We start from the raw sequence: 20,767 nt of genomic DNA, 5'->3' as shown, positions 1-20,767 counted from the left end.
TTTGCAAGAATTAATGAACCAGAGCTGGGAGTACAATCAGTTCAAGGACCCGAGAAAACAGGGAAATGAAACAGAAGCCCTGAATGCCAGGGGCTAATGGCAACTCCAGATGCTATGGAGGGGAAATTCATGGCAGCCCAGCCAACTGTGGAATGAGGGGGTAGAGAGCAGAGTGTGGGTGCACTTTTGTGGGCCTGAGGCACAAGGACTCTTTCCTGCCCACCTGTGTCCTCCAGTCTCCTAGGAGGCCGTCTATCCCTGGTTCTCCATCCGTGTTCTCTTCTCTTACTCTGAATAGGTAAGATGTGGGAACCGTGTATGCCTCCTGCCCTTTCAGGAGATGAAAGCCTCTCCTAGTTTTTAACTAGGAGTTAAAACTAGTTTAGACTAGTTTTTAACTAGTCTTTTCTAGTTTTTAACAAAGCTAATGGTCTTTTACATCATAAGTCATGCCTGCTGTCATTCTGGGAAAATCAGGGGATCCTAGAAAGCACAAAGATGCGCCTCCAGTGACTCGGGCCCTGCAGAGAATGGAGCTCAGGCTTGCCAGCCAAGGGGACAGCACAGGCAGGCGAGCGGGCTGTATCGACACTCCTTCACTCTCCCATCTTGGGTTGTGCCTCTTTCCCAGTGTCTGTGTCAATCCTTCCTCTATCTAATTCTGTCTTCTGGGCAAGCGTTGGTGGGTAGAAATGCTGATTTTTTTTTTTTTAATTATGTATCTGAAGTCATCGGTCCCCAAAGCCAGTCTGGACACAGCCACAGATGCTGTGCTTCAGGTGATAACTTCCTGTTGGAAACCCCAAGCACAAACAGGGAGGTCTGTTTGGGTATACAGCCTGTGCTCTTGGGCCGTCTGGATCAATTTCCCTAGCCTGGTACTGTTTCCTGTTATTTCTGCTAAGTACTAGATTTAATCATAGTTCTTTTCGTCGAGGTCATTTTCCTGTGGGTCTCTAGCTTGGCAATCAGCTTTTTTCCTAGGAGGTGGACTCACCAAACTCTATACTAAATTCACAGACCTACCTTTCACAAATTCGTGGGGTATAGTCACACAATAGCTGCCATCCTGTGTCGGTGGGCCCAGGCTTGTATGCATGCCCATGAGCATGACTCTGCGGGTCTCTGCTTAGGGTGGGCTAGAGACATAGTAGCCACACTGACCACTGTGCCTCGGTTAGTTGGAGGTGGGTAGAGTGGGCACATAGTAGAGGGCACCACCCCTGCTCAGATCCAGAGGCTGAAAGATGAGCCAGGCTGTGTTCAGTCATAGGTCACACAGTAACAGTAACAGGTCGGTGTTTATAGAGCATTGCTGTGAACTGGGGCGTGTGTGTGTGTGTGTGTGTGTGTGTGTGTGTGTGTGTGTAGAGGTGGAAGGCAGTATTCTCAGAGGCATGGTACAAGATGGGTCTGAGCATAAGCTTCGCCTGGAAACTGAAAAAATGACTGATGAGCTGGGTGGTGTGGCGCCCGCCTTTAACCCCAGAACATGAGAGGCGGAGGCAGGAGGATCTCTGTGAGTTTGAGACCAGAGACAGGACTACATAGAGAGACCCTGTATCCAAAGGGAAAAAGAAGCCTAGGCTCTATCCCTAGAGTTATGCCAACAGTATATGAAAGGCAAACTTGGGCGCTGTGATTTATTTAGAATGTATGTGTGAATGCATGCACAAAGTCCCAAAGTTGATGTCCAGAATCGTTCTTGATTGCTATCATATAAATCATATCATATCATATCATATCATATCATATCATATCATATCATATCTATCTATCTATCTATCTATCTATCTATCTATCTATCTATCTATCTATCTATCTATCTATCTATCTGACCTAGAGCCTACCCCTGAACCTAGAGTTCAGCGGCCAATTTGACTAGCCAGGTTCCCCTCTCCCTTGCCCTGGCAATCTGGACTTTTAAGAGTCCTGGGATTTGAACTCTGGTCTTCAGGCTTGCATAGCAAGTGTTTTACCCTCGAGCCATCTCCCCAGCCCCAGCACAGGCTTTCTAAGAGCTCCTCAGGAGACTCTAATGTATAACTAAATCTGAGAACTTCGGATTTCCTGGCCATGGACTGCTGTTGGTTTTGCCTTTCTATTTTCACTCCTCAAGTGTCCAGATCTGCTCTCAGAGTGCAAAGACATTTACTGAAAAAATAAAATAAAATAAAATTAAGGAACGACAGCTTGACAGCTCCAAGAGCCAGCAATTCATGCAAATGAATGCAAATAAATACACACTTTCATACATATGTTTATGCAAATATTCTTGTGGTCCTGCAAATCAGTCACTTGCCTGCAAGCAGCCACCTACAATTTCTTGGTGAGAACCCCAGGCAGGGTGCCTGGGTTAATGACAAGTGGTATCATGACCTCCCAGGATGACATGTCTATTAGCAAACTCATCTCAAAAGTCCTAGAGAACCGTACTGAACTGAGCTCTGCCCATCTCAGACTCCACTGCAGACCCCCAGGCCCCACCGCTCACTCAAGACCACTGGTGAGGGAAGGACTGTGAACGGCGACCCAGCGGAAACGCCAAGGCTACCAGGCCCATGGTCAGAGAAGGTAGCTGTGGCAGCTGATGACCCCTGAAAGTGATTGTGAGGACAAGGACTGGCTGGCTTTAGCTCAGTGCTGATCTAGGGGGGCCGGCATGTTCTAGACACTTGCAGCTCATTTGTCTCATCAGTGGACACATTTCAGAAGAAAACACCGTCCAGTCAGGACCATAGACGGGAGCCCCGCTGCACATCTACCTCTCCATAAAGCTGCCTGAGGTGGCTTGTCCCTGCTCATACCCTGGTGCTGCCCGAGCAGGGAGAGGAGCTATGAGGTGAGTCTGAGGCCACACCTGAGTACTGTGTCCTGCCCGATCAGCCTGTCTTGCATGGTTCTGCAATGTCACAAACCATTTCTTACTTCTTTAGATGTGGTATCTGGGAGGTAGATGCCATAGCATTAGGAAGCCTTCTAGACATGGAAAGGTTCCCGAAGGTAAGAGTCCGGCTTGTTATACAGCAGGTGCTTAATACATTTCCTGTTGGCTGACAGGAAGAAGAGTTTACTTCATCTTGCTGTGCCTGACTATCTCAACTCTCCTGTAACTACACATATAACCTGGGGAGGGCAAGATATGATCTGACTCCTTTCTGGCATTCATCCTCAGGAAGGAGAGGACAGACAAGTCACGGCGCTTGTGGTGGGGAGAGGCAGAGCACTCTCAACCCATTCCAGCCTGGACAGGACCTCTGTAACTAACACTTCAGTAGAAACCAGAACTCAGTTCAGAATTCAAGTATAAGTCAGCTGGAACACCTGTTCCAGCCACCTTTCTGGACCCCCTGACACCTACTCACCGCCCCCTCCCCCCTCCAGCACATCCCACAGTTTCTGAGCAGAGGGAAATCTCACTATGTTGACTTGGGAGTCAGCTTAGCCTTGCTGACATCACAGGCCATTCGTTCTCAGTTCTTGTTGGCTCAACATTTTCCACGAGGAAAGCAGCTTTTACACAGAGGAAATGACTTCCCAGAGGACCAGTTGAAGCCTGCTCTACCCACCAGTCAGTGCCCAGGCCCTGGGAAGGGACCGTCTACCTCCAGTTCACTTTCTGTGGCTGGCTTAAATCAAATCTCAAAGGTCAATTCTATTCATTAATTCTTTCAGGCCGACCCTTCACCTCCGCAGCTTTTCTGGGGTATTGAGGAGATTGACTCCCTCCAGTCACACAGCTGCTAAGTGATATGGGACAAAGGCGATAAGGTGTCATTGTCCACCCCCCTCCCAAGAGAAGGGAGTGTTCATCCCATAGACTACAGGCTGGTTGATTGTCTGGGGGCACCCTCCCATTGAGTCTGTGACCTCATCCACATGCTAACCAAAGGCAGGCCTGCTCTGTGCAGAGAGAGGGCATTTTACTTAGGACCTCAGAACCCCTAGGCGGGTCTTTGGGGGACTATTGTTGAGAGTTCAGATCAGTCCTAGAAACCCCAAGAACAGAACAAGAGTAGAATTTACAGCTTAGGGCCCAGAACTTAAAATTCAAAGCTCCATGCCCCCCTACGGAGAGCCCAGAGCTTGACATAGCCTAGCCCCTGGAGGCTGGACTCCTGATTTAAAACCTGGAGCGCAGACATCAGGCAGTGCTCTGGAGAACCCTCTCAGCTCCTAGATGCCTCCAGCTCGCTGACTGGCACCTGACAGTGTGCAGGGTATTAATTATGGTCAGAGCTTTTCAGCATGCAATAAAAAGCCTTTTAAAACGTTCCGATGGGAGGTGATTAACTCTATTAAGTGGCATTATGGATCTTCCTATCTGTTGCTTTCATAAACATAGTTGTAGGCGGAATGTTTTATGGTGGGCATAAAAATGTCCCACATTACAATGCATAAACACATATTGATGTTGTATTTCTTTACTGCGTCACCGCCCCAATCCCCAACCACTCCGTAAAGAAACTACACGTCTTAATAATTTATGCTCCAAGTTTTAACCAGGATTATCAATGGCATGTTTTGAGCTTTCTCTTTGGGCAACACAATAGATCATAGTAAAAATGCACCGACAAGCGATGTGTCCGTTTGATTTTTTCCACCTGAATCAGCAGCCCAAATTCCAGACACAGCAGTTTAGGGCAAGCCGCACGCTGAAGAATTTAAGTCTAAGCATTTAATCTGTTCTTTCCATAAATTTCTGCTGCTTGTGCTTTATAATGATTCTACCAGAGGAAGTTTATTTATATCGCAGATTCCCAGCATCAGCACATTGAGAACACAACGCAATCGCTCAGTCAATAGCTTACAGCCATGTATAATATCACTCCGGAAATCAAAAGCCCATTTGAAGAAGAGAAGGCTCAGATTAAAGTCACTTTAAGACATCAATAACTTGGACTGGCTGAGGCAAAGATATAAATACCCGGCGTGCGCATATGCAAATAGGAACTCGCAGACGCGCTTCCTCGGTGGTGCGCGGGAACCTCCCGGTGGGGACTTGCCGCACGTGACAGCGGCGTGGGGGAGGGGGGTACGGGGGGCGGTGCCTCACTGTCACCAGGAGGGGCTGCTGCACGCTTGTCCTACCAACTGCGCCTGCGCGACCTGCGGGCGCCAGCTTGGGCTGGGTCTCCAGGCTGGCGGAGGGCTGGGCTCCTCTGTGAAAAACCCCAATGAAGGGAAGAGGCCACCTAGAATGACACCTGCGTCATGCAACCGGGGCGTACACCAGTGTCCTGGACCTAGGAGGCATGTTTTCTTCCTGCATTTATCTCCACGTGAGACTAGCCATTACCTTATCTCCTTTATTCCTCAGGAGTAATCCTAAAGTTTGCAGGAAAATGAAACTTCCAGAGAAAAGAACTTGGCCAAGATCTCGCAGCTAGTGAGCCACAGAACCAGGATCAAGCTGTGTTAAAAACTGAGCTTTTAAACTACGGCTTTTGTCTGTTTCCTGCTCACCGTGGACACTCTCTTTAGGGCAGGGCAGGTGCAGCAGCCCAGGAAAGTTTTAGGGCTCACTTGGGAATACGAAGCCTGGGGTCTGAGTAGCACAGTAGGGGCTGTCGCAGGTCAAGATCAGGCTGGATCTAGATACCTGGAGGCTTGGGGAAGAGCTGGCTGGTGGGACCCGCTGGCAATGAGGGAGAAATCGGTCCCTGAGAAGAGTCGAGGTAAGTCCTAAGAGGGGTCTAGAGCTAGCCGGAGCGAGCTAGATTCTACCCCAGAGTTGCGGAGGGAACATTAGGCCGTAGGGAGAGAGGGAAGGCACTATTGCTTCACTGAGGGGCTTGTGGAACCCCGGGGCCAACTGATGAACCCTTTGCCCAGTGATCAGAAGCATTCAAGGCCTTAGTGACCCATGGCTTAACTTGTCTACAGCCTCTACTACCACACCAAACCCCCTCAGGTGAAGGAAGTGCATTTGAACTTTGCTGTGTGCTTGGTGTGGCTCTGCACAGGGTGGGGATCCATGAAAAGGAGACTCTGAAACCAAGCCACGCCAAACCAAACCAAACCAAAATCTGGCCAGAAGATTTGGATGTACCAAAACTTACAGAAACATATGACTGCAAAGCAGATTTCTTAAGGGTGACTTTTTGACCAGATGCCTTTGGCTAGTAGCTACCTGTGCTTCTGCGGGGTAGCCCTGGTCAACTCCTCTGCTCCTACATTCATTTGTTCGCACACGCATGCATTCAGCAAGTGTTTATTGAGCATGGCTATGTGCCAATGGGGAATCCAGCATGGAACAAAACAGATGGGAAGTCTGTTTTCTCATTCCAGGGTATCTGGTGACCCACAAATGAATTCTTCTCTAGGTCAGGGCAGCTCCTGAGGGCTGGTTAGTGTGAGAGTGGGCGGTGTCTCCACACAGGCATTGGCTACATCTAGACCCCACCCCCAACTCTGGGCAGATGATTTACAAGAACCTTGGGGCTTAGTGACTTATTGGAGCTCCTCTCTTCTCCCAGCAGCCAAAGGTCCTTGCAGAACTAGAGTTAGTGTGGCTCCTGTACTCCCAACAGGGCAGGACCATGCTCTTCCATCGAAATGACCCCTTCTTCTGTGCACGGGGCAGCATGGCTAACAGCCTCGATCAGAACTCTTTTTTTTTTTTTTTTGAGACAGGGTTTCTCTTTAGTTTTTGGTGCCTGTCTTGGAACTAGCTCTTGTAGACCAGGCTGGCCTCGAGCTCACAGAGATTCACCTGCCTCTGCCTCCCGAGTGCTGGGATTAAAGGCGTGCACCACCACCGCCTGGCTCTATCAAAACTCTTATTACCTTGGAGTGGGTAAGCGATGCTTGCCTGGGACCCCTGATTGGATCCCATCAGCATGGTCTTCAGCTGCCTCCGGACATTAGTTGGGTTCACAGAGTTCTGGTGGATGGTAAGTTGAGTGCTGGGGTGTGATTCTCAGGCTCTCTCTCCACTCTTGGCTCTGAAAACCAGCTCTTCCTGGTTCCCTTCACAGACTTTCCCGAGTTCCCAGGCTTTGCTGGAGGGCATGGATAAATGCTTTCTACAGCTTCCTGTAGAGCTTTCTGGGTGAAGCTGCAGGGTGGGGTTCTGATATAGCAGCTAGAGAACTCTGAGGGTGCCCTCCTAAGTCCCCATGGAGGGTGGGCAGCAGGGACTGAAAGGAGTGCAAGCCAGATGGGGGTGGACAGAGTGGTCTCTCTGGTAGCTTGGGTGTGATCTCATCACATGCTCACAACTGGGGTGCTCACCGATGAGACACCGCTTCCTGGGCTGTCTCTTCAGGAGTCCCTGTTGGGAGAGAATGGGTGGCGTTCAGGGGGGCTTCTGGGGTAAGGACCACCTAAAGGCAGGGTGAAGGTCTAGTGGGGATGTCATCTTGAGCAAGAGCAGTGACTGTCTCACAGAGGCCCTGAGGAGCTGAATAGTGGAGAGGGCAGTGGCCGCGAGGGGCTTGCCAAGAGGGCTTCTGGAGGAGTCGGGTGGAAGAGGGTCTGATCAGATTCTCCAAGGAAAGGCTCCTATGCGCACAGTGACGAGCGGCCGGGAAGCAGCGAGGGAGGTAGCCACCCAGGCAAGCGAAGATCACAGAGAAGCGGACCAGGGTGGGAGCGGGGTGTGGGTGCAGGAGACTGGGCAGTGAGCTGAGCCTGAAGGCCCTGATGTGGAAGAGGTCACAGGCCAGGGGTCCTCATGGGGGACGGAGGACACGGGTGGGCACTCTGGGCTTCTAGGAGGATATCCATGACAAATTCAAAGCCTCCTCCTCAAGAATGACTTCTTGACCCATTGTGATGTCACATGGAGCAAAGACATGGGGAACACCCCCGTTGCCATCCCTGGAAGCAGACGCTGAGGACGTAAGGTGAATGCAGGCTGGCGTCTACGTTCTGAAATACAGGATGCCTCGTGTCCGCGCCTACGCTGTCCCTGATTGGTTGGATAAACGTAGGAAGTTAATGTTAGGCTCTGAAATACAGGACGCCTCGTGTCCGCTCCTACGCTGTCCCTGATTGGTTGGATAAACGTAGGAAGTTAATGTCATATTTCCGAGCCACAGCTTCAACTGTAGATGGGGGTCACAATAGCCCGTAGTTTATAGAGATAAAGATTAAATGGGCCAATATGCATAACGAGCCTAAAAGAGCATTTTTGGAAGGAAATAGCCTCCACAGCCCCTGGGACTGTAACTCATAGGTCAGTCAAATCACACCCTGTATAACTGCAGGGGGCATAATACGCCTCAGAGGCCTCACAGGTTTCTTGAATTACTCTCAGGGTTTTCTGGTAGGTGCCAGGTAAGGGTCTTGAGAAAAGGGTACCTTTTTACATATCACATAAAGTTGCTAAATTGGCCAGTGGCGGGGGTGTTCTAAAGTCACTCACAGTTGGGTGGGGGAGACAGACATGAAAATAGACTGTCAAGATGCTCTGGTAAGAAGGAAGGGCGGAGTCTGCACGTGTCCCCGAGGGTTAGCTGAGGAGAGAGCTCACTCTTCCGCACCGAGCCTGCTGCTTCCGAATTTCCAATAGAAACATTGTCAGAGAAACCCCCAACGCGTGTCTCTCATGAGGGAGATCTCACTCTCGGACCCTCCAATGGTCCCTAGTTGGAGACAGATGAGGCTGCAGCCCTGAGAGGCCCCGAGTCTCTGTGCTCAGGTTATCAGTGTGGAGTCCTTCTCTGTGTGTTCAGTCCCCCATGGAAAAGGCAGGCCCTGAATACAAAATAAATACCCAGACCTCCGTGCACCACACTCCCTGCCTCATGTGCTGCGTTGGCTATCAGGAAGCCCCCAGCTCCCAAGGCAGTCCTCATGCCAGCCCCCTCCCCTGGGGGGGGATGCAGAGGCCAGTGTACCTAAAGGGGACATAATAGCCTGTGCTGAGCACATGTGGGGGGGGGATGGAGACTTCTGTGTACATCACAGGGGACCCCAGAGTCTGACTGCCCCCTCCACCTCCGCTGCCTGCTCCCTCAGCAGCAGTCTGGAAGCCAGATCCTGTCACTCCAGACTCGGCTGCCCATACTGATGAGACATCTTCCCCACTTTCCTGTTCTGGGGTTAAAGGTGCTTCTGAAAAGGGCGGGGTATTCCTCACAATTGGCAGAGGGAACACTGGAAGACAAGATGGCTAGGTTTGGTTGGGGACACAGTGAGAGTAAGCCTAGCAGAGGAGGCTAACAGAGAGGCAGAGGAGGGTGGAAGCCAGGCAGGAAGGAGAGCAGTGGAAGGGAGAAAGGGTGAGAAGAGGATGTGCTAGTTCAGATGGTATCAAGACTCTTAGTTTGGGGCTCACCATCAGCTGGCTCCAGGCTTGGAACATGAACTTCAGAGTCATCAACCATCCCAGAGGCATCTGCCAGGCAGCTGAGAGGTCAGGGAAAAGTATATCCTTGCTGGGTGGTAGTGGTGCGCGCCTTTAATCCCAGCATTTGGGAGGCAGAGGTGGGCAGATCTCTGAGCTTGAGGCTAACCTGGTCTACAGAATGGGTTCCAGGACAGCCAGGACTACACAGAGAAATCTTTTCTCGAAAACAAAACCAGACAAAATCCCCACCTGCCCGTGAGTCCCTTTCTGGAGCCTGGAAATCTCTGGAAACAGATACTGGGTAGCCAACTAACCTCCCCAGGTAACAGTGATCCAATGGGGAGGAGGATGAGGCACCTCTCTCCTGAAGCTGAGCTATTAGGCCTCCGGAGGAGCATCTGCCTAAGGGAAGAGACGCTGCCCAGGCCTCCGGCTCTGCACCACCTTCCCATGGAAGGAGTCTCAAGCCTCCCTCCCAAGGAGGGCCAAGGGATTTTTTCTACTCTGCTGAGCTCCTGCAAAGATATCAGCACATGGTTAATCTTCCTTTTGCTCAGAAATGTAGAGTAATTTGCCCGAATGGGGATTTCTGCATATTTATACTAATGTCTGTGTTTAAAGCTTATGAGACAGGGAATTGCTGAGAGATGTCCATTAGCAATATATACAGACTGCAATTATTCCTTTATGGTGTGTGGTTTGACTGCAGAATATTTTATTTCTATGGAAGTAGTGGGCTTTGCCTACTGTGTTTTCTTATGTGCCAGAAGAAATCAATAACTACAGAAAAGAACTGAAAAGAGGCAAGAATAAAGGGAATGTGACCTTTTAGGACTCTGAGAGCCTTGAATACACTATGCCAGGAACTGCCTTTGTCCTTAGAATCTAAATGCAAGTTAGCACCCAAGTGGGGAGAATCTGGAACATTTAAGGATGTGGACAAAAACTTATGCATCGTCCCTAGGGTGAGACAAAGGTGTTAGTTCACTGAGACCAGGAGGAGCCAGCAGGGGTGTCCTGTCAGAGGCCAACCAGGACAAGAGAACAAGGGGTGTCTTCAGAGGACCCCACTTCTGGCTTCCGTCCTCATCCTTCGATTTCTACCCACGTCAGAAGCAGGTTTTCATTGGAAATAAAGGAAGGCCCAGATCTAGGCCCACAGATCAAAGCTTCGTGAAATCTGCAGGTTATGGCAGAAAATGCATTTTTTCTTGATGTGGAGAGCTGGAGATCCAGGGAATTTGAAGGATGTCTAGAATTCATGAGCAGGAGCACCAGGGTAGGTAGCTGGGGCCCAGGGGGCTCCTCTTCATCAAAGGTCTGGCCGGGAATCTTCTGTGAGAGTCCATCTCTCAGGAGTTCACCTTCTCCCTCTGTAAGTTCCGTCTACCCCCGCCCCTGTATCTCAATGCTTATCTAGCCTTTGCTGGAATTATTAGGGCTTTTTATTTTTTCTGTCATTTGTTAGACGGCTCTCTTTATGCCACCCAAAATGATCTTGAACTCACGATTCTCCTGCTTCAACCTCTGGAGTGCTAGGATTGCTGATATGTAGTACCGTGTCTGGCTTTAAGTGGCCTTTTTGTCTCTTCTGCTAGAGGGGCATAGGACAGACCAACCCCAAGCAGGCCTCACACATCACTGGGCCACTTCTACACTCTGGAGGCCTTGAGCATTTAGCCACTGGGAGATGACTCAGCCCAAGATGCTCCCAAGACCTAGAACTCCAAATGGGTGGAGGGATGCAAACGGAGGGACATCAGCCTGCATCCAGGAGCATACTCCAGGGCATTGCTTCTGTCGTCTCCTGGGCCTGGCACCTTCTGGCCCTTCCCTCACTTATCTCACAGTTCTCCCGATGTGTCATTTGTTCTAGAGTCTCTGTGATGTCGGAACATGTGGGAATCTCTACTGGATCCCAGGTGGCTTCCTCCTGATCAGCATCTGCCACCGCACGTTCCCCTGCAAGCTGGCCTTTGCACGTGGGCCCCATTCCCTCGGCGGGAAAGCACTATTCTTCTCTGGCCTCAAAATAGTTTCTTGAAATTGACGCTGACTTCTCACTTGCCTTCTTGCACAGTGATCTCTTCCAAGAGGCACTGGGGTCCAGAAGAGGGACAGATGGTCCCTGTCTTTTTATAACACGGCCAGTCTTTTGAAGTGAAGAGCTATAAACACAAGTTTGTCTTTAGCAGATGTTCTGTGGGCACAACAAGTGCCACTTTGTGCTCTTAAGCAACTGTGAATGGGGTAATTGGGGAGAAGCCGGAAATGGGGCCTTGGTACATTGTTCAGGGGTATCTAGGGTCCGTAGTGTGCTGGTTCCCATGCAGGCTGCAGCTAACTTCAAGTCTCTGTTCAGCCAGTTCTTTCTTTTTCTTTTTTTTTTTTTTTTAGAAAGGGTTTCTCTATAGCTTTGGAACCTGACCTGGAACTCATCCTGTAGACCAGACTGGCCTCGAACTCACAGATTCGTCTGTCTCTGACTCCTGATTGCTGGCATTAAAGGCGTGTGCACTACCGCCAGTTCTTTATATGTCCTGTGCAGTCCTGGGACCACCCATTGGAGTTCCACGGTGCCGTAGTCATTTCTGCAGTGCTGGCTGTTGGACTGCACTCTTCAGCACCGTCCAGCTAATCCTGAGACCTCATCTGAAGGCCAAGGGCCAGATGGGTACTCCTCAAGCAATCCACGGATCCGCTCATCACTCTCTCCCCTCAGCTAGTCGCCGTGGAGGTGTCCAACCTCTATGGCTGTAAGGGGCTGAATGGAAGACTTTGCTGAAGATGCGAATGGCTGGCCAGACACGGCATCTGTTGAGCTTCCCAGAAGCTGAAGGCTGTGCTGAGTGTCGGCAGGGAGCCAGTCCCTAGAGCTCTGCGCTGGTGGCGCCTCATCCAGTGGTGACAGAGACACGAGGCATCAATAACGACTTCGGAATGGATGTGCTGCTGTTTAGTAGATTTCAAGACTTTCATTCATTTAAAAGGGCATAAGCTCAATTAATAGAGCTCATTAACTTCAAAGATGTATCATCTTTGCTCAGAATTGGCTCCTTCATAGGACGACTGGCTCCATTAACTTTATTGCATTGGCAATACTTTGAGTAAGGCGTGGGAGATGTAGCAACAGGAAAGATTTCCCAGGGCTGCCTGCCTCCCAAGCGCCAGTAGCTGCTGAGGCCAGCGCTCTGTCTGCAGCATCCTCAAATAGCCTAGTGCCTCCTATGGACTGACTCTGGGACTTCCATGCATCTATCCTATTCATCTGTCCATCCATCCATGAACAAAGAACCCCAAGAGTCATCAGCTTGTATATAGACGTATCAGTCACATGGTGCTAGGATGTACAAAACAGCCATCATGGGACTTACCTATCTTTAGACCCAGTGACCACACAGCAGGAACCTTGGTGTGGTGTGGTAGAAAGGACACAGTCACTTATGTCACCAATCTCTGTGTATCTACCTTGTCTGAGCCTTCATTTCTCATCTAGGAATCTGCCCAAATGGGAAAACAGCAAGGAATATAAAACACGGAGTGGATAAGAAACGGACATCCAATGATAGGTAAATGCGTGATGACTATTGTCCCTGTCACACACCCTTCTGGAAGACAGGGCTACACTTTCCAGCTCAACCCACATCTTGTCTGGAATGTTGCTGACCATAGTTTGAGACAACTCCAAAGGTCAACTTCATTTCCTTGATAGGTGTCATTACTAGAAAGACCTTGATGGGAGATGGCATGTCTACTGAACTGCTCTGTGGGACCAGCGACACTCCACAGGGAAACCTGGAGGTGACGAACATCTATATGTAGACAAAGACCTGGGCCGGGACACACGGATCAGCAGTTAAGAGCTCTTGCGTTCCAATCCAAGCACGGGGACTGGCATTTTGATCCCAGTATCCACATAACAGGCAGGGTGTGGTCTTGAGCACACCTGTGAGCCCAGCAAGGAGAGACCAGACGGGATGATTTCTAGACTTGCTGGCTATCAGCCTAGCCAAACAAACTCAAGCTCCATGTTCAATGAGAGACCCTGCCTCAAAGACATAAGGTGGAGAAGGATAGAGGATCCTCTTCTGGCCTTCACATCCATGTACCAATGTGTGTACCACCATGTTCATACACATTACACACACAACACCATAGTCACACATTCTCTCTCTCTCTTCCTCCCTCCCTCCTCTCCCCCCTCTCACACACATGAACATAAAGACAAAAATACAGGAATTGTTTCTGGATCAATAATAATTTTCTAAACCTGCCAACCTTCCTGTTCACATGACTAGGGAGATCAGAAGCCTCCAGAATTACCATGAGATGACTCCCACTCCAAATCCAGGGGTTTCTAAGGTTCTGGAGCACAGATTTGAATAGATACCAAGGCATCTCAGGCCCCTGGTGGTACTCTGGGAAATAATGGATGATCACTGGCCATTTCTGGCAAACCAAATTCTCTAAGCAGGCATTTCCAAAGAAAGCATCGACCATGAGACTTGATAGGGTGAGGGTCCCTGCGCCCATGAGTCAGGGCTTTCCCACGCCATCTTTCCCTCTCCCTTTGACACAAGTTTCTCCTTAGTGACATGTTCAAGGGCCATCACTGTTCTGGCCCGTGTGGTAGCACATAGGATGTGGCTTTGGGTGTGAGCTCTTATGGAGTACATGGCTCTGTCCCAGCCACAGGTCCTGGCCAAAGACTCGGGTTTGTCTCTGTGCATGTATGGGGAGAGACGCCTATGATGGAGGATTCCCAGCAGCAGGGGAAATAATTGCCTAGGCCACCCAGGCCATGGGGGTGCTTTCCCTGGGAATTTCCTAGTGCATTCCTGGGAATAATGTGATACTCTGGGGGTAACTCTAGCTTCACCCACTCTCTCTCCCCCCACCCCTGGGGAGGGGGAGGGAAATCAAGCCCTTCTGTTAAACAATGGCTCAGGTAACATTTTCCCTTACTGTCCTCTACGGTGGTCATGGGGGGAGAGGGTTGCAAAGGCTGCTTGTCACTCGAAGAAGATTCTTACTTGAAGAGAGGGAGGTGGGCAGCTGTTCAGAGAATACAGCTGAGGCAGGGTTGGAATGGGGGCAGTGGGTTTCACTGAGACACACCTAGCCCCAATGATTTAAAGGGAAACAACTTTAGAATCTCAGTCAAGTGGTTAACTTGACCCTGACCTTATAGAGGCGGAAAAGGTGGTGAGCACACGGCAAGGGTGCTGTGGTGAGGGGCCACCTTTTCTGCTTGCCAGTTAGGTGGATTTAAGACGATTGTGGCCAGGGGTGGTGGCACATCCCATTAGTCCCAGCACTTGGGAGACAGAGGTAGGAGGATCTTAATGAATCCTAGGCTAGTCTGGTTAACATAGTGAGTTCCAGAACAGTCAAGGCTACAGCTTACTTAAAAACAAAACAAACAACAAAACTCGCCCCAAAGATTATTACAGACTGAACTGAATCCCTTCAAAGTCATATGTTAAAGCCCTACCCCCCAAGATGACGGCCTTTGGAGATGAGCCTTTAAGGAGGTTGGAAGGGTAATTCAACAGGGGTGGTGCCCCTTTAAGATGACATACATAGATGCAACTCCATGGTGTCAGGACACAGCATGGAGGAGAGAGGCACCCGAAGAAAGCGACCCTGTCTGCACTTAGATTCCCGGCTTCTGCAGCTATGAGAAAGATTCTGTTGTTGAAGCCACTCTGTTTCCAGTGTCTTGGGATGACAGCTGTTCACTATGGCTGACTGTCATGACGGTGACCCTGCGGAAGTTGGTGAGAAACAGAGGTGCACTGGCCTTACTGCATCTGAGGTCCTGGACAGGGATGAGTGAGAAGTCATTTGAAAAAGAGGAGGAGCCACAGTTGGCAGTTCATGGGGCTGTGCCTGGTTGGTTGTCCCTCAGGCTGCTGGGAGACCAGGACAGTAAAGTTGCTCAGTGAGCCACCCAAACTCTTGAGCTTCTCTCTGAGGTAGGTGTCTCTCACACACACATGCATGCACTTTCTTTTTCCTTTGAAAGAAGTTCATAAAAAGAAAAAATGGGAATGACAATGACACCATTCCAATAGATGGCCACCTTTTGACCATCTTTTTTTCTTCAAGCCATTTATACGCTGTTTTGTATTACAGAAATACTACACTTGTATTATTTTTACCTTCTACATTTCTAGAATAGCGAGTGTGCTCCTGAACGGAATGTAATTTCAACCAAATAGTTTCCCATTGAACTGGTTTTCTGCAGATCTGTTTCAGGATGTGGCGCCCATCTGTCCGGCCCCTCCCCATCACGCAGCAGCAAGCAGCAGGTATCCCACACGCTCCATCTAAACACCACACGCAGAACTGCTCTTGCCTCTAGAGGAAAATTCTGGAATCAGCCCGACTCTTCATGCCTTTACTAGTGACATCGACAGAGGACGCCTGTTCGGGTAAGGGCTAGGAACCAGGAACTTTGTTATTAGACCTCTGTCACACCAGGAGAGGGAAAGGTGCACAGTGAACTTTTAGAATTTGGGGGTGTTTCTGATTGTCCCTTCAGGCATTAAAGATGGCTAGGGGTCTCACACCTCAGTCAAAGTCTACGGTATTCAAAGAGACTTTCACCTTCCTTCTAAGACTGCGAAGGCCTGGAGAAGGATGAACATTTAGTTAAGCTAAGACCACAGGTTACAGGTTTTTGCTTTTTTAACGGACCAAACACCATCTGACTGAGGTAGGATGGCCAGCCAGTAAGTAGCCTGTGCATACTCAAAGTAGCTCTGAGTGCTTGAAGCCCAAGAAATAGACATCCCGAAAATCACTAGGCAACCCAGCCTCAAGTCAGGATGGCTTTCTTTGTGGACCAGAAGAGCGTGTGTGTGCATGCGCGCGTGTGTGACTCTGTGATAGACAAATCTTTGAACGCTATTTTTCTGTCTGACAATTCCATCAAACTTCTTCCAGCTGCCTGCCCCTTGCCTCTTGCTCTCATCTCGACTGCCCCGAAGGTCTACCTCTCTACTGCTCCTTCACTTCCCAGCCGCCGCAGTTCTCAATGCCACCACCTTTTGAAATTTCCCCACAGTCGAGTGCAGCCTCTCCTACAGCCGACCCCTTCCTAAGGCCTGTCTCCATGTCTGGAACACTTCGAATCACCCAGGGCCGCATGCTCAATAAAAAGCAGAGACTGTGTGGGGCACACAGCTAGCAAGCTGGCAAGCCTTTGGTTTGGATTATGGCACAAGCCGACATACAGACTCTGCAGAGTTGGTGTTTCCGAACACATATGAGTTGCTCAGTAAGCACCGGGGGGTGGGGGGGGTGGGGGTGGGGGGGTGGGGGGGCATCAGGGAGGGAGGTGACATGACTTCAGCTGTCCTGTGGCCTCGGAGTCACTGACCTAGTGTGTAGCTGGTCATTCTGCTGTCTGCTTTAGCTCGCTGCTCCTGAGCGATGGCCGGGCTTACTTGGGTCAGGGCAGCTGGTCTCTGCACGGCGGGTCAGTATTGTGTAAAAGCCTGGAAATACCTCCTCTTTTTTGTTCCCTTTCATTCTTAGGAACATTTTGACTCCTCTCGCCATGTCCCGCAGGTGGGCAGGGCAGGATCTCTGACTTTGAGGATCCTAGGCATATATTAGTCGTTGAAAGTCAGAATGTTTTCCCAGAAGCATGAGAAAGCCCAGAGTCCTCAACCTGCCTGCCCTGTTGAGCAGGTGGGTATCCAGCTGAGGATGACCCTGGCTCTGGGTGGTCTCGTTGCCTTGACAGCAATATGCTGCTTGCCTGGCTCACTCGCAGCCAAATGAGGTCTTAACCAAACCATTAAGCCCAATTAATGAAGAACAAAGCCCAGAGGACAGAGCCCTGGGAAGGGAAGGAGGGTGTCACATTGGGCCAGGCAGGGTCTGTTCTAGTGAATAGGAGCTACCTTGTGGGTGTGGATAAAACTGCAAGTTCCACAGGCTGAGCCGCACCTGTGTGGGAGAGGGTGTGCGGGCCAGATGTGGGGGCAGTGAGATTGGCTCCTGAGTCAAAAGCAGTGGCAACCAATCACCTTCCTTCCTCAGGATTCTTTAAGATTTATAGTAGCCAGAGCAGGTAACATTGTTGTGAGCCCACAATGCACCAGGCCCTGGTGCTTCAACTTCCTGTTACCTGATTCTCAAAGCTGGTCTGGGCTACAGAATTGAAAACTGAGGTAGAGTCCCAGTTACCAGCCCATGTTTGCTGGGTTACTGTGTGGAGGGATCTGGAAGTCTCCTCAAGCAGCCACGCCGGGCTCCTGACCACTGCCGTTGCTGTCAGCCATACATATGACTGATCAATCACCCTGCCTTGGTCAGTTGATCTATAGGAATCAGATGACGCTAGTTGTCCAATCTATTGCTGTATCCATGGAAGATACTTAATCCTGCCTGTGTGTCTTCGGCTCCCTGATATCAAGATGAAGGTCACAGGATGCTGACCCGCCCTGAGGGTATGCAGGAGGATCTCCCCCACCCCAAGATGAACAGTCCTTAGACTTCAGAGGAAGGTGCCAGCAACAGGCTGGTTCCTTCTGGTTGTTATGGTGATGGTAGAGGATTGTAAAATGTTACAATGGGAGAAAGCAATTTTCTGTCATTCAAAAGGGACCCCTGGGAACCAGGCCTTCAGACATCACGATGTTAACATGCTGTCCTAAGACTCTGGAAGGCAAACTGCTGCTCTTTGATTCATCGCATTAACCTGAACTCCTAAAAGGCAGTGGATGTGGAAAGGTGGTCCTGGTACTGATGGTGGAAAGAGAGATCACACACACTTTTATGGTGGCTACACAGGGCTGTGCCAAGGGCTGTATGTAAAATGAGTCACTTCTCACAGCAACGACAAGAAGCAGCTCTGCCATTGTTAAAGATGAGGACACTGGGGCGGAATTTCAGACCCCACTTTGTTCCTGGGCACCATTATATGGAGGTACCTGGCCCTAGGAAGAAGTGTCAATGGATAGATGCTTAGTGTGGGATAGGTGTGGGGGCTTCAGAATGATTTTCTGAGAGATTTTTGCATATGTGGATGCCTGAGATTACTGATTACTTTTGCAAACAACAACAACAACAACAAAACAAAAAACCCTCAGGAGGTAGGGTGGCTCCAAGGCAGCCTGTGCACAGAATGACAAAGGATGAAGGGCAAGGCAGGTGAGTGTCAGGCACTGAGGGAGGGACCACATGGGGGACCACCAGAGCAACGGGGGCCTTCGGAGGGGAGGGGGTGTGGCAGGACAAAGCCCTCACTTTGAAAAGACCTGTGCTCAAAGGACATATTTTGAACCAGGAAAGGACAAGTGGTGGCCCTGAGTTTGAACCCTGGATGGATCAGGGTGACATTTCTGAGATCCTGCCACAGGGAGGGCTGGCCTGCCTGAGGGTTCTTGTCGCATGGGCACTGTGTGGGCAAACATCTTTGTCTCGCATTTCAGCTCCTTCCAGGGCATTAATGAGGTTGCAGGGAGAATGGTGAGCCCTGGTCTTGTCTCAATGTGTGGAACAAGGAGGGATGAGCTATGCCTTAGCCCCATGTCTGGGAGAATAGTCTCCCATCCTCTGCCAGAACGCAACTCATGCTATCTTGCAGAAAGTGGCTTGACCACAGGGCTATGGCCTTGTGATCCTTGAATAGGCTAACCCAGCTGCTAAACTCCCTGGGCAGGGTGCTTGGCTAGGCTTCAGTGGCAGTGAGCAGGCGAGGAGTGAGGGATGGTCACATCTGGGCCTCCCCTGGACTCTAGGAGGGTAGTATAAGCATTCTTATTTTATGTATTAATATATATATTTTACCTTATATACATTAATATTAATGTAATATAATAATATAGTATTATAATAATATTATTATGTAATATAATAATAATAATGTAATTAAGGTAATGTATACCTTATATACATTCATATTTGATTTTATGAGTCAGGGACTCACTCTGTAGCCCAGGCTGAGATGGACGGACTCACAGTGTAGCTCAGCTTGACCTTAAACTCAGGGCAGTCCTCCTGCCTTAGTTACCCTGAGTGCTGAGGTGACAGGCAAGAACCATTACACTCAGATACCATTTCTAAGAGAAGGCAGAGGAGGCTCAGTGAGGCCAGGAGGCTTGCTCTGGTTCCAAAGCTATGCCACACACCTCAGCATATCCTAAGATACTGTCTTTGCTGCTGATGGAGTTGGAGCAGCTGAACTTCACGTGAGATGCAGTTGCAAGGATGGACAGAGCTCCTTGGGGTAAAAGGTCTATGGTTAGGAAGGGAGAAGAGACACGGTACCCATAGAAATGGGTGGGACAATTTATGCATCACGTAGCTCCTTGGTCCTGGGCCGAGAAGCCAAACTCTGTAGGTGGCTCATTGTGACTCCTGCATCACGTCTGTGACAGTGTCTATAACATCGCAGACATGTCCCTCCTCTGGAAGAAAGGAAGCAAGTTCCCTTAGCTCTTTTCTCCCCAGACACACAGCCTCTGGGCCCAGGGTCTAGGGATTTTAGAGGCTCCCAGCCTTGATCTAAGCCACCAACAGTCCCTGAGGAAAGACAGCAGAAATCACGATGCCCCCAGCCTAGACCTTGGCTGTGACCCCCCAGAGATCTCTAGGAACAGGGTCATTAGACCGTGGGGTTCTGCATAGGCCTGACTTTGGCTGGACTTCTCCCAGAGGATCAGGCCAGGGGTCTGTGCCCATCTAATGACAAGACAAACACACCAGGCCTTTTATGAAGATTCAGATGGAACTAATTCCGTTTTCCTCCCTTATCACTTTGCACACACGAAATCTATTTTTAATTACCTTTCAATATATAATCTAAAAAAAAAAATCCCACAGCTTGCTCCCACCCTCAAATTGTTCTTAGAGAAAGAAAGATTTATCTTGTAAGTTTCTTAAGAAAATCTATATGTGCTCAATGCATTTAAATAACACTCATTAAAGCAAACCGCAGGCATGCTGGCTTCTCCAGTCACAGATGAGAGACAATCGCTTGACCTACAACAAATCAAAAGGCATTTTGCACACCACCTTTCTTTTTTCAATTGGTTAAGTTTGAAATTAAAGTCCCAAAGCCCTTTTTTGGGAAGGCGGACTAATAGAGCCTCGACTGAAAATTTCGTTCAGTCGATCGGAAGATAATTACAAGAAACAAAATGTGAAATTTTAAATCAGGGCAGTAATGAAGTCTAAAAATACCAGTGGCCCATCCCTCCGGCTGGCAAGACCTGTTCTTCATGGAGGGGATCTCTCTGCATAATTACTCCACCCCACGAGAGGCCAGGTTGTCTCATCAAACAATAGTAAGGCAAAAAAATGATAGGATTGTAATGAGCTAGATCGTGCATGGTGGATCTTATTATAATGCCGGGCAAGGTTTCAAACAGACACTAGGAGAAAAAGAAAATTCTTTTTCTTCTCTCCTTTTTTTTTTTTTTTTTTTTTTTAAAAAAAGTGGAGTTCTGA

The 20,767-nt window shown here is 49.5% G+C and overlaps 1 protein-coding gene across 1 annotated transcript in view; it reads right to left on the bottom strand.

Moving 5' to 3' along the window:
• Klhl29 (kelch like family member 29) overlaps positions 1-20,767 on the bottom strand; it is a 297,008-nt gene that overhangs the window by 35,810 nt on the left and 240,431 nt on the right. The gene's annotated exons all lie outside the window — the stretch shown is intronic.

Source organism: Myodes glareolus, chromosome 6 (assembly GCF_982192425.1).
Source record: "Myodes glareolus chromosome 6, mMyoGla1.1, whole genome shotgun sequence".
Taxonomy (NCBI): domain Eukaryota; kingdom Metazoa; phylum Chordata; class Mammalia; order Rodentia; family Cricetidae; genus Myodes; species Myodes glareolus.
The sequence above is the reverse complement of the archived record's forward strand: the minus strand, read 5'-3'. Positions and strand labels throughout refer to the sequence as shown.